This window comes from Alligator sinensis, unplaced genomic scaffold, assembly GCF_000455745.1.
Source record: "Alligator sinensis unplaced genomic scaffold, ASM45574v1 scaffold1207_1, whole genome shotgun sequence".
Classification (NCBI taxonomy): Eukaryota; Metazoa; Chordata; order Crocodylia; family Alligatoridae; genus Alligator; species Alligator sinensis.
This window is the reverse complement of record NW_005842867.1, coordinates 341076-353178: the sequence shown is the minus strand read 5'-3', so window position 1 is coordinate 353178 and position 12103 is coordinate 341076.

The window sequence follows — 12103 nt, the reverse complement described above, 5'->3', positions numbered from 1 at the left end:
AAATCCTGGCCCTACCATTTGTCATTGACTTCAGTGGGGCCAAGAACACTCCAGGTTGCTCAATTCATAGATTATAAATACTGTGGCATGTTGTTTTCACATAAAGACTCAAGAGAGTGTTACCTCATGCCATTTCACTTTTTTTTTCCCCTATCCATCTCTGTCTCCAGTTCTGAAATGTCCTCTTGATTTTCAAAAAAAATGCAATGGACCTGAAATACTAGGATTTGAGATTTCATATTCTCTATCATCTCTGTTATTCATCTTCCCCAACCTTGGCCTCAGTTCTCTACAGCTGGGGAGTTGCTCTGTCCCACCAAGCTTTTTCTTCTTTTTAGACAGATTTCTTCTGTTTAGAAAGAATATTAAAACCTTAACAGATTTCTTCTGTTTAGAAAGAATATTAAACTTTTCCCCTGCCATAGCCCATAACTTTCTTTTTTAAAATATGATACAGTTGTTATAGAGTATACCGTAAGACAAGACTGCATGGTGGACCTGGCCTAACATCTATTTGAGTCAATGGAAATGTTTCTATTGTGTATTGCTGCGCTGTCCATGCTATGTACACGCAATGTATATGTACATGTATTACAATGACAATGACATATAGTATTTTTGGGCACATCCAGATGAGACTATACATGTAGTTTGCAGCGCTGTAAACCACACAAACTGCACATACAGGCATTTGCTGCACTAATTTGCACCGTGATGGGGTTTTTTGACACCCAGAAAAAAGCAGGGCAGTGCATATGGTGGCAGTGTGTGTGGCGGGCCAGTAGGGGGCGCTCCTGCATTGAGCCACCCACCTCACTGTGCCCGACCACCTTCCAGGCTCCGAGTGCCTCCCTGGGGGTGCCTCACATCTGGCCGACCCCCTTCCTGGAGCACACCTGCTAGCCTGGGGGTTCCACTGCCACCACCCAGGGCTCTGGACTGATTCTGGCTCTGTGCACCCTGGGAAACACAGGCCTAGTAGCCCTCAAGGGTACTTGATTCACTTCAAGAACTTGGGATGCTTCCCTCAGTTGGAAGCACAAGTAGTTGTCTCCCTTAGTCAGCCGAACCAAGGGGACCCCCAGGCATAATCTAGACCCACTCCCAATAAGTCTCCCACACTAGGTACAAAGGAGAACTTTATTAGTTACAAAGGGTAGGGTTGGAATAGGGTACGGGGTACAGCAATATCAGAGAAATCCCATAGAGCAAACTCCCCTGGCTGGGTAGCCTTTGATCATGCATCTGAGTTACTACAAGCTATATATCTCAGATAGCTTACTCACAGGTATCATCCAGAGGCAGGTGGAGATTCCCTCTGGAGGCAGGCAGTTCCTTGATCATGAGTTTTGAGAAGGAGAGCAAGTTTCACATGGTGCAGCTCTTTTCTCTCTGAGTCTTCCTCATGGCTGCTGCCCCCTCCTGCTGGGCAGTCCTTAACTTATATAGCCCTTGTGATCTCATTTCCCTGGTCCGATAGAGGCCAGCACCTGTTGGCTGTCAGCCAACCAATTTGAAATGCATCACTAGTTGCCGGGCAGACTGGCAGTCTCTAGCCCACCAGGGAGGAAGCCCCTCACCCAGGTATGTGATACTAGTCACGTAGGCAGAGGGAGCAGGTTTCCCCTCTCCCTGAGGAATGTATCCAGCTCAAGTTACTTAAAGAGATAGGGTAAGGTGTGTATCCTCTGCTGGGCCCATCCTAACCAAATTGTCACAGAGCAGAGTTTTTGGGGAGAAACAGAGGTGGCTTTCTGCCACAGTGTGCGCTGCCCAAAACCGGAGCCTGGCCAGCCAGAGCCATGCTCTGGCAGCTGGCCAGGCTCCATTTGCATGGATCCCCACTGTTGGGACCACAGGAGGTCCACAGGACCCCAGGTATGGCTGCTGGGGCCAGCACCTGTGCACGTGTCCATGGGGACAACTAGTGGTGGCACATATTTGTGTTGCTGCTAATTTTCCCCAGGGAACGCACATTTCCACTTGTGGGGATGTGGCCGTTGAGCCATTTCTTTAGTACCTCTACCTGTACTTTTATAATGGAAATCAGAACACATGAAATTCACCCCATTCAGAACATGAACACAAAGTCCATGCACCATTTCAGCCCTCAAATTTAACAAGTTATGCATCATTCTCATGGGGGTCCTTGGCACAGGGGTGAATATCACCATTATGTCTAAATTAAGATGGAGCACACAAACGTAGCTCAGCCCCCTGCTGCGTGTGCATGATTATATAGACATTTCATTTTCCATCTCACATGATTTTTGATGCAAATGTGATTCTCAGCTGGAGAAAGAGCTGAATATTTTATTGTTTCTGTATAACTTGGAGTGCTGGACAAAAGTATCTCTGGTGTAAATGCACTTTTCCCACTGGGTTTACATTAGGGATGCATTTAGCCCATTAACTGCAATTAAAGCTGTTATTGTGCAAATGAGTATGTTTGGAATGATGCCATGGAAGGCAATTAAGGACAAGGATAAATCAGCATATTATATTACATTAAATCGCAGTGCTTTGAAATGGATGTTCCAATTAAATGCAGTTTTTGGATCACATGTTAAAGTCCCACAGCACATAGGTAGAAAGAAAAGCATGCCCTTGTATTTTGCATACTTCAGATGAGTTTGCAGGTGTTCACACATTGACATGACCTGAGCTACATTCACTGTATTTTTCTGAGGGGTTTTAAACACCCTACCTAAAGAGCATTGGACTAAAACATTTCCTGTATTATAGTGACTTATATAGAAGTTATGCTGATACATCTTGTGTTAGCAGATTTTTCCCTTGTTGCTGTGTGTACAGCTTGGTTCCAGAGAGCACATAGGCATTCTCTAAGAACAGGTCATATCAGTCTACCTAATCCCATGTCCTTGTCTACACCAGTGACCAATACTACATATTTCAGAATAAGGTGAATGAAAGTCACTAGTGAACAACTCTGGAGTCTAAAGCTTGTTCTCAGTGTCAATTAAAAACTTCAATTGGATCTGAAATGTGAGGGTTTACTTCATTTCTAAAAATGTTTTAAAATCTTGCCTGATATGGTGTGAAATTTTTCATTATCCATATAAATGTCAACTGCCCAGTAAGCCAAGCCTTTCAGAGACTCTAACTGGCAGCCTCACCTTGGCTGATAAATCTGGACTCGACACATGACTTGGACTCTGCCCCTGAAATTCCCCTTCAGATTTAGTAACTTGGACTCAAGCTCCTTTCCCCCTATGTGACTTGGAGTCTCCCAGTTCTTATCTGTAGCCCCACTCTGTTGATCTACCCACTAGGCCAGTGGTGCTCAAACTTTTTGCCTGCTGGGCCGGATTGGCTGTGCCTGGTGCATCTGGATCCAGCCAATGCTCCTGATCCAGCACCTGGGTGGGCACAGAGGGCACCATCTGGCTGTGTGGAGGGGGTCAGAGGGCAGGTTAGGTCCAATACAGCCCTACAAAGGAAAGCAGCTTGATTTGGACTTGTGGAGAGAAAAGATTGCATGGCTTGGCCCCGCAGAGGGGTGAGGAGGTATGGTCAGGCCCCAACCCAACCCTACAGGGGAAGGGGGCATGGCCCAACCCTGTGAAACCTAGGGGGTGGGGGGTGGCTCAGTCCCATGGGGACAGGGGTTGCAGCCTAGCCTGGCAAGGTCCTTACAAGGCCTAATTCTTCATTTCTTCCTCTCATTAAAAATTGCTCAAGAAAAATATTGCTTTTAAGTTAAATGCTTTGGATCATGAAAAAGACAGCAAGTATCTGTACTTGCCACCATGGATGGGTATAGAATTTTGAAAAGGGGGGTGCACATGGTGTGGTGCATCATTACATATGACACAACACAGGGGCAACGCATAGGGGGTGCACGCGGGTGCACAAGCACCCCCTGAGCGTGGCAGTGCCCCCCTTACAAAAAGGTGGACAGTCATCACTCACCGCTTGGCCCCCCCCCCCACTGCCAACAACACTGGTGGCAGCTGCGGGAGCTCCTCTGCTTACTGCCACCATGCTCCCGCTGCTCCCGCTGCCACATTTCCACCAGCGCCATGCCCCCCCAGCTGCCGGGGCACGAATCGTTCATGACACAATACATTTTTCTCCAGGTAGTAAACAACAGAATTGCAGCAGGATAGCTTAATTAATGGAACATTAAGACTTTTAAAAAAGGAGAGAGTGTTGTTAACAATGGGGGAGGCAACCTTGTGACAGAGGGTGCAGAAAAGGCTAGAGTGCTCAATGCCTTCTTTGCCTCAGTCTTCACAGACAAGGTCAGCTCCCAGACTACTGCACCAGGCAGCAGAGTTTGGGGAGGAGGTGAGCAGCCAACAGTGGCGAAAGAACAGGTTAGGGACTATTTGGAAAAGCTGGACATATAGAAGTTCATAGGGCCGGATGGGATGCTGAAGGAGTTGGCAGATGAGATTACAGAGCCACTGGCCATCATCTTTGAAAACTCATGGTTTTCAGGAAAGGTCCTGGCTGATCGGAAAAGGGCAAAGATAGTGCCCATATTTAAGAAAGGGAAAAAGGAGGATCCAGGGAACTACAAACCAGTCAGCCTCACCTCAGTCCCAGGAAAAATTATGGAGCAGGTCCTCAAGGAATCCATTTCTAAGCACTTTGTGGAGAAGAAGGTGATTAGGAACAGACAACATGGATTCACCAAGGGCAAGTCATGCCTAACCAACCTGATTACCTTCTATGATGAGATGACTGGCTCTGTGGATGCGGGAAGACCAGTGGATATTGTATACCTTGATTTTAGCAAGGCTTTTGATGCTGTCTCCCACAACATTCTCGCAGGCAAGCTAAGGAAGTATGGGCTGGATGAATGGACTGTAAAGTGGATAGAAAACTGGCTGAAGTATCAGGCTCAGAGGGTAGTAATCAATGGCTCGATGTCTAGTTGGCAGCTGGTATCAAGTGGAGTGCCCCAGGGGTTTGTCCTAGGACCAGTTTTATTCAATATCTTCATCAACAACCTAGAAGATGGCATAGAGTGCACCCTCAGCAAGTTTGCAGATGACACCAAGCTGGGGGGAGTAGTAGATTTGCTGGAGGATAGAGCTAGGATTCAGAGGGACCTAGACAAATTAGAGTATTAGGCTAAAAGAAATCTCAGATAGTGAGAAAATTCTTTCTAATCTCTAACCTAAACTTCCGTTTCTGCAACTTGAAACCATTGCTCCTCGTTCTCTCATCTGCCACCACTGAGAACAGTCCAGTTAGTTGAAGGCTGCTATTAAATCCCCTCTCAGTCTTCTCTTCTATAAACTAAATAAGCCCAATTCCCTCAGCCTGTCCTCATAAGTCATGTCCCCAGTCCCCAAACCATTTTTGTTGCCTTCTGCTGGACTGTCCCCAATTGGTCCACATCCTTTCTGTAGTGGGGGGCCCCAAACTGAACACAGTACACCAGATGTGGCCTCACCAGTGCTGAATAGAAAGGAAGAATCACTTCCCTTGACCTGCTGGCAACACTTCTACCAATTCAGCCCAGTATGCTGTTAGCCTTCTCAGCAACAAGGGCACACTGCTGGCTCATATTGAGCTTATTGTCCACTGCGACCCCCCAGGTCCTTTTCTGCAGAGCTGCTGCCCAGCCAGTCAGCCCCCAGTCTGTACTGGTGCATGGGATTGTTCCGTCCTATGTGCAGGACTTTACACTTGTCCTTGTTGAACCTCACAGGAGGGTAGTAAAACACTGGAACAGGTTACCCAGAGAGGTTGTGAACTCTCTATCCTTGGAGGTGTTTAAGACCTTGCTAGACAAAGCCCTGGCTGGAATGATCTAGTTGGGGCTGGTCCTGCTTTGAGCAGGGGGTTGGACTAGATGTGACCTCCTGAGGTCCCTTCCAACCCTCATTTTCTATGATTCTATGAACTGTGGAATGAAGACTTTAGAAGGAATCAGGTAAATTACAATGAGCCATGAAATCACTGTTACTAAGTTTTGCCTTTTTAAAAGGGAATCACTTTATTCTGCATCTGTATTTTAGCAAATGTATTTCATTCCTATATTTTATTGATTTTCAGTTAGCTTCCTTTATATTTTTTTAAACTGTGATCACTATTTCAAAAATTATTTTTTCCATATATGTAGCACTTGCTAATCAGTAATGTATGTGAAAGTAGAAATGGTCCCCAGAAATCTTGATTAATATGCCAAAAAAAATTCTAATCAGCATAACATTCAAGGCTGAAATTCTACAAACAAAAGATGCTATCCCTTTGATAAGTCTGGCCTGCCTTTAGTTTCTCAACACACAAGTTAAAGAGACCCCCTTTGTTGCTTTCAGGACAAAGGACTGACTGAACAACATGTGTTTTAGTGACTTTAAATTTAAAAAATATGAAAATAAATTGGGCAGCATTAGCCCAAGGAAATCACATAACATACTTTGGACCCTGCTACATGTTACATATATTACACAATTAACTGGTTAACTGTGCAATACATTTAGATCAGCCACACATGCAAAGTAATTACCACACCATAAAAATGACTATTCAGCAATAAAAAAGCCAAACAGTTACAAAGTTAGTGCTTGAAAATGTGTACCAACTCTAGAGCTGGTTTTCTATCCAGCTTTAATTTGAATGCCTAGGAGGGCCCTTTGAGTCTTGGCTCAGAATCTCAGCCATTTACTTAAAGTTTCCACCTCAGTTGGCCAGCTGGGCAGAGACTGCAATCAGGGTAAGACTGATTCTGCTCTCACTGACATATTTCCATTAACTCCAGTTGAATTATTCCAGATTTGCACCAGCAACAGCATAAATGAGACACAATATTTTCAGGCTTTATCTGCAATTAATTTAGTAAAGAGGCAGTTCCTCAGTTCTCATCTAATTGAAAACAGACAGGCTGCTTTTATTTGTGAGCTCTAACCATTCTTATGCATTAGGAGAGGAAATTAGAGAGGAAAAATGTTTTGAATTTTCATTAATTTCCCTGACTTGAGATACCATGCATCATGGCCACTAACTGTTTATGTTTTCCTGAAATTCCTATTGTTCTTTTCTGACTGCTAGAAACTTACTGAAAGTTTAAAATAAGATAAACATCCTTGCTTTCTGGAATTTCATGGGAGGAAATGGCAGGATTAATAGTGTTTTTCCAAAAGGTGGTTCATACACTATTTAATATTTTAATTTAAAACAAACTTAAGGTCACAAATTGACTGCAAAGCTAATATTGACAGAATTTTGCTTCTAAGGTTTTCTCTCAAAGCCAGAAAGCTCTCTTTTCATGTCCACCTGCAGGTATCTCAACAAGAAACGGATCTGTTTTGGTTGAAGTCCATAAACGGATCTGTTTTGGATAAAAATCCATTCATGGTAGTTCAAATAGAAAGCAGCTGTTCACCCGTACGGCTGTCCTTTGGGAGGTTGGTGCTGGTATTGATGGTAAAGACACTCCACCCCTGTGCCTTCATGTCAAAGGCTTCTGCCAGTCAGCAAAAGCAGCCCTGCAAAAGAGCTAGTTTGATGGCTATGTTCTTCCACAAAAAACTTAGGTGGACTTAAGATAGCAAGGCTATGTAAAAGTGGAGGGAAATAGACTATAGTAACTTAAGAGAATTTTGTGAATACCAGCACGTTTGGAAAATGATGCGTTTTCAGCAGAAAAAAACTCCTCATTCATCACCCCTTGTAGTTAGCAAACCAGAAGCTTCATTCTGCCAAGTGCTGCCTGCTTTCCACCATTACTGATGCCGGTGACAGTGGAGGGTGTTCGACTCGCCGCACAGCTGAGCCACAAGCCTAAGTGAGGAAACCATATCCTTTATTCCAAAATAACAAAGGAGAGGTATATCATTTCTGCCGGGGCTACTGTTTTATACATCCCTGTTATTAGACTATCAATGGTGCAAAAAAACTAAAAGTATAGCATTCCTCAGGTGAGCAGACATCTTATCATCCTCTGATGCTTACCTCCAGACAGGTGCATGTGTACATTCAGTTCTCAGATGGGGACAAATGGGCTCTGCAGTTATCCTTACACATCTATAAATGACAAGAAGGTGGCATTACTCGGTTGTGCAGGCAGGTTGCCTAGGATCAGCAATTCTCTACCTCTTTTAGAGCTTTCCTCACACATAACAAAAATCCTTCTGTGACTTGACACTCAGGACTTGTCGTAGAGATGATATCTTTTATTAGACCAACAAGATTTTTGCAAAAAAAAATATTTAATTGCAAGCTTTCGGACACAAACACCCTTCATCAGGCATTGGAGAAAAGATTGTAAAAGTTCTCCTGGGTAGAAATGAAAGTTCATATTTCATAGGATTTCACAGAGGAGTCAATAGATGGAAAACTCCTCTGGTAGGTCAGTTCATAGCTGGTATGAAGACTCTCTCCTCCTGTGAGGATCTATGATGATGCAAATTACCTTGAAACAAAGGTAATTTGTTTCTGTGACTTGATGCATTCTATAACTGGATATTTCTCAACCATATTAGATTCAAGGCATCCCACAGAAAATGCCAGATTTTAACTTTCATTCATCTCTTGACTACAGAAAAATAATACAGCAGGTCTTCTGTCCCAAAGAACACAGAAAGGCCACAGCAAGTCAGACTGTTTTTCAAATTCTGGATTCCTATTTGAAATCTCCAGATTTGTCTTGTGAATTGTGTGTAGACATTTGTACACCTAACACTGCTAATGCTGTATTGCACACTAGGGCACCCTGGTTGAAAATCACTGGCATAACCTTTTGTAACTGAAAAGAACTGTGGGACTTGGGTCATATTACAAAACCAGAGGTGCTTCTTGTGTTGTGAAAGATGCTAGGACCTGTAGGTGCTAATGCACTGCTTCTGGGGGGGCGAGGTGGCTCCTGGCTTAGGGTGCTGGAGTGAGGTGTGGGGTATTGGTATGGGATGGGGTCATTTGATGTTTGTGGAGTTGACTGATGAATCCTAGTACTGGTGCAGAGTGGAGCATGGAGAACAGTGGATGGGGCTGTTGTGGGGGGCGGGGCGGGGCGGGGGTATGCATATGTTGACATGTGGTAGCTCCAAGCCAGAGGGATGATTTTGGAGTGGATTGGGGCTGGCTACCAGCTGGAGATGAGCAGCACTAGAGACTTGGAGGAGACTTGGGATGCTTGAAGAGTTTCTCTGTCTTCTTCCTTATACTTTCCACCTTATACCTGGTGCTCAGGTTGGGAGTGCTGTCAATTCCAGATGCTCCAGAGCTAGTTTCACAGCCTCTGGCAGCCTCCTATGCTTAGCACTGTGGGATAGGGAGAAAAAAAGAAAAGGGTGGGTCAAGAAGCCACCTCAGGATTGGCTGGGTAGAAGCAGTAGGCAGAAAAGGAATTGAGGTGCTCTTTCTTTCCTGGCCTCAAATTCACCGAGTCATAATAATCTTGGGATTTGACTGCTTTTTAACCCTTTCTTTGGTAGTGGGGTATGAGCATGAGTCCTGCTTCTTGCTCAAATCCAGCTATCTGAAGAGTCCTTACATCTAGATGGGCTCTGCTATTTTTTTTTTCTTCCAAAGATTTTACCCATTGATGTTTTCCAATTTTTGAGAAGTTGTTTTTTTTTAAAGAACACTTGTAACAACCTCACAAACAAGGAATCAGATAGTCATAAAGCAAGTTTAATCCTACATTTCAGATTTGGGATTGTACTGGAAAACACCAGGAGACCCAAAGAAATTCTCACTCTATTATTTCAGAAAACCTGTAGGTATTGGTTCAGTCTGGGGGCCTTTTCTGTGCTCTGAGTTAACATTCCTGGAAGAAGTTTGATGCTATGTTGGCTTCACTTAGGGCACAGTGAAATTCTGAAGAAAAGGGGTCTTTAAGATCATCTGACTTCCATCATAACATAAGACGTAAAACCTCATCCAGCAATCCCTATACCAAGCCCATTGCTGCTAAGAGCAAATCTGGAAAGGTATCTACCCCAGTGTATGGATAAGAGAAATATTCTGGCAGGACTTTTGATGGCCCAGATTGAAACAGCCAAGGAAAGTAAATAAGCACCTTCCCTGGTGCTGCTACATCACTGTCATAACAGCCTTGCTCTAGCAGCTCTATGCTCTGCTGGAGCACTATTCACATTCTCTCCTCATTTCTTGCAAAAGTGTGTGAATGCATGGTAAATGAAATAAAACATGTTCATTTAACCCCTTCCCCCCAAACACCTCTTTGTTTCAATTTAAAATCCAGCAAACCTATCCTTTATGTGGGTTTATAGTAGAAGCATAACTCTAGAGAACTGGGATCACTTACACCCAAACCCTGAGTTTTTCAACCCTAGAAAATCCTATCTGAACTGATTCAGACACATGGGCCAGGGACAGACATTCAAAAAGCCTGAGCCTGAATTGATTCATTCTTTGCAGGTTAGTCTAATCTGCAAGGCTTGAACCGATTTGGAGGTGGACAGACATTCATTTTTCATTCTAGAAATGCAGGCACATGTCTGCAGTGGCTCAGGCTAGAAGCCAGGGGGTGCTAGAGCAGCCCTCCCATTCCTTTGACAGTGCTGAGCCAGGCGCCAGTAAGATGCTCTGATTATTTCCCCCCATCATCGTAAGCAGCCCAGCAGGGAATGTTTATCACCCCTAACTCAGTGTTTATCAACCCATTAAGAAAACAAAGCCTCTCTCTAAGCTCTTCTTAAACAGCTTTTCCAAGGAAGGACATTAAGCTACCTGTAATTAGCTCCAAAAAGTCTGTCTGCCTTTGTTGTCTCCCACAGCACAGACTGTATCTAGCACGTGATCTGCTAGCTAATGCTGAGGTGTCTGCATAAAGCAGAGGGGTGGGGGGAATAATTCCTGCTTAGCAGGGAGAAACTAGGCAGATGCTCTGTGCCTGCAAGTCTCTGCTGAGCTCCAGCAAGGGAGCAGAGAGGAGGGGCCAGCTCTGATGTGGAGCAGAGAGCCCCGCCCAGCTCAGAGAGCATGGTGGGATGCTGGGGGAGTCTGGTTTATCTTAAACCAGGAAGGGGTCTAGGACAGACATTGCATAAATCAGTTTGAGCCAAACCAGTTAAGTCTGATACTACATTCAACCAGGTTTATCTCAAACCAGTTTCAGCCATTTTCAAACTGGTTTATGTGCACTGAACATCTGCTCTGTTACAGGTTTAAACCAGCTTCACTTAGACCAGTTTATGTGTAATGTTTAGCCATGAAAAGCATCCTGGTGCCATTTTAAACCAAGACTGGGAGATTTTGCGTAGTGCTAGCTTGCAACATAGCTCAGGATAAAGGGTTAGTATCCCTTTAAATAGCTGAGCAGCCCTTGGTGGGCCTCCCAGATTTCTGTTGCAAAAGCTACCACAATCTAGTGGAGCAGTAGTGTTGTAAGACGGCAAACCTTGTATGTTTATACATTGTCAGTAAAAACAGTTTGTTGGAACCCAACCCAACCCTTATGGTTTTCCTCCTATTTTTAATGAAAAGAAGTACACGAGTTAGGTATTAGTTATCATTCATATTGTCAAGAGAGTAAAGACACAGCACAGATGTAATTGATCAAGAGAGAGAAAAATCACAGTTCCAGGATCAAATATCTGTTTCTTACCCTTTGCTAGTATTTTTTCTGGTGAGAAAAGAATGGTAGAAAAACCTAGATATTTTTTAGACTGACAGAGAAAGTTTATTATGAGATCCCTGTCCTGGAGTTTTGTATGCATACTTCACTGAATAAATATTCAAAAGAAAATTCTACATTTTTCTCGTGCAACCCTAGGTAACTTTTGTCCTCATCTCTTCTGTCCACAATCCAGAGCCTTCAGTAAGTAGCCAACAGAATAAATGTTGATGAGAAATCCCCACTTCAGTCAGCTGCTTGAAGAGTTCTGCTTCCTACAAAGAAGGTCATATGGGCACTGAATACAGAACAGCATTCAAATAACATACAACCCTGAACTCTTAGGCAGGATTTTTGGTAGTCACTTGAATTTTCAGCACTTGTACATAGAGAATCTCATCTACTGAAAGTTTACTTATGGATGCATGTGTAAGTTTTCACAGAATTTGGGACCTTAATTTTCATAGATTCATAGATGTTAGGGTCGGAAGGGACCTCAATAGATCATCGAGTCCGACCCCCTGCATAGGCAGGAAAGAGGGC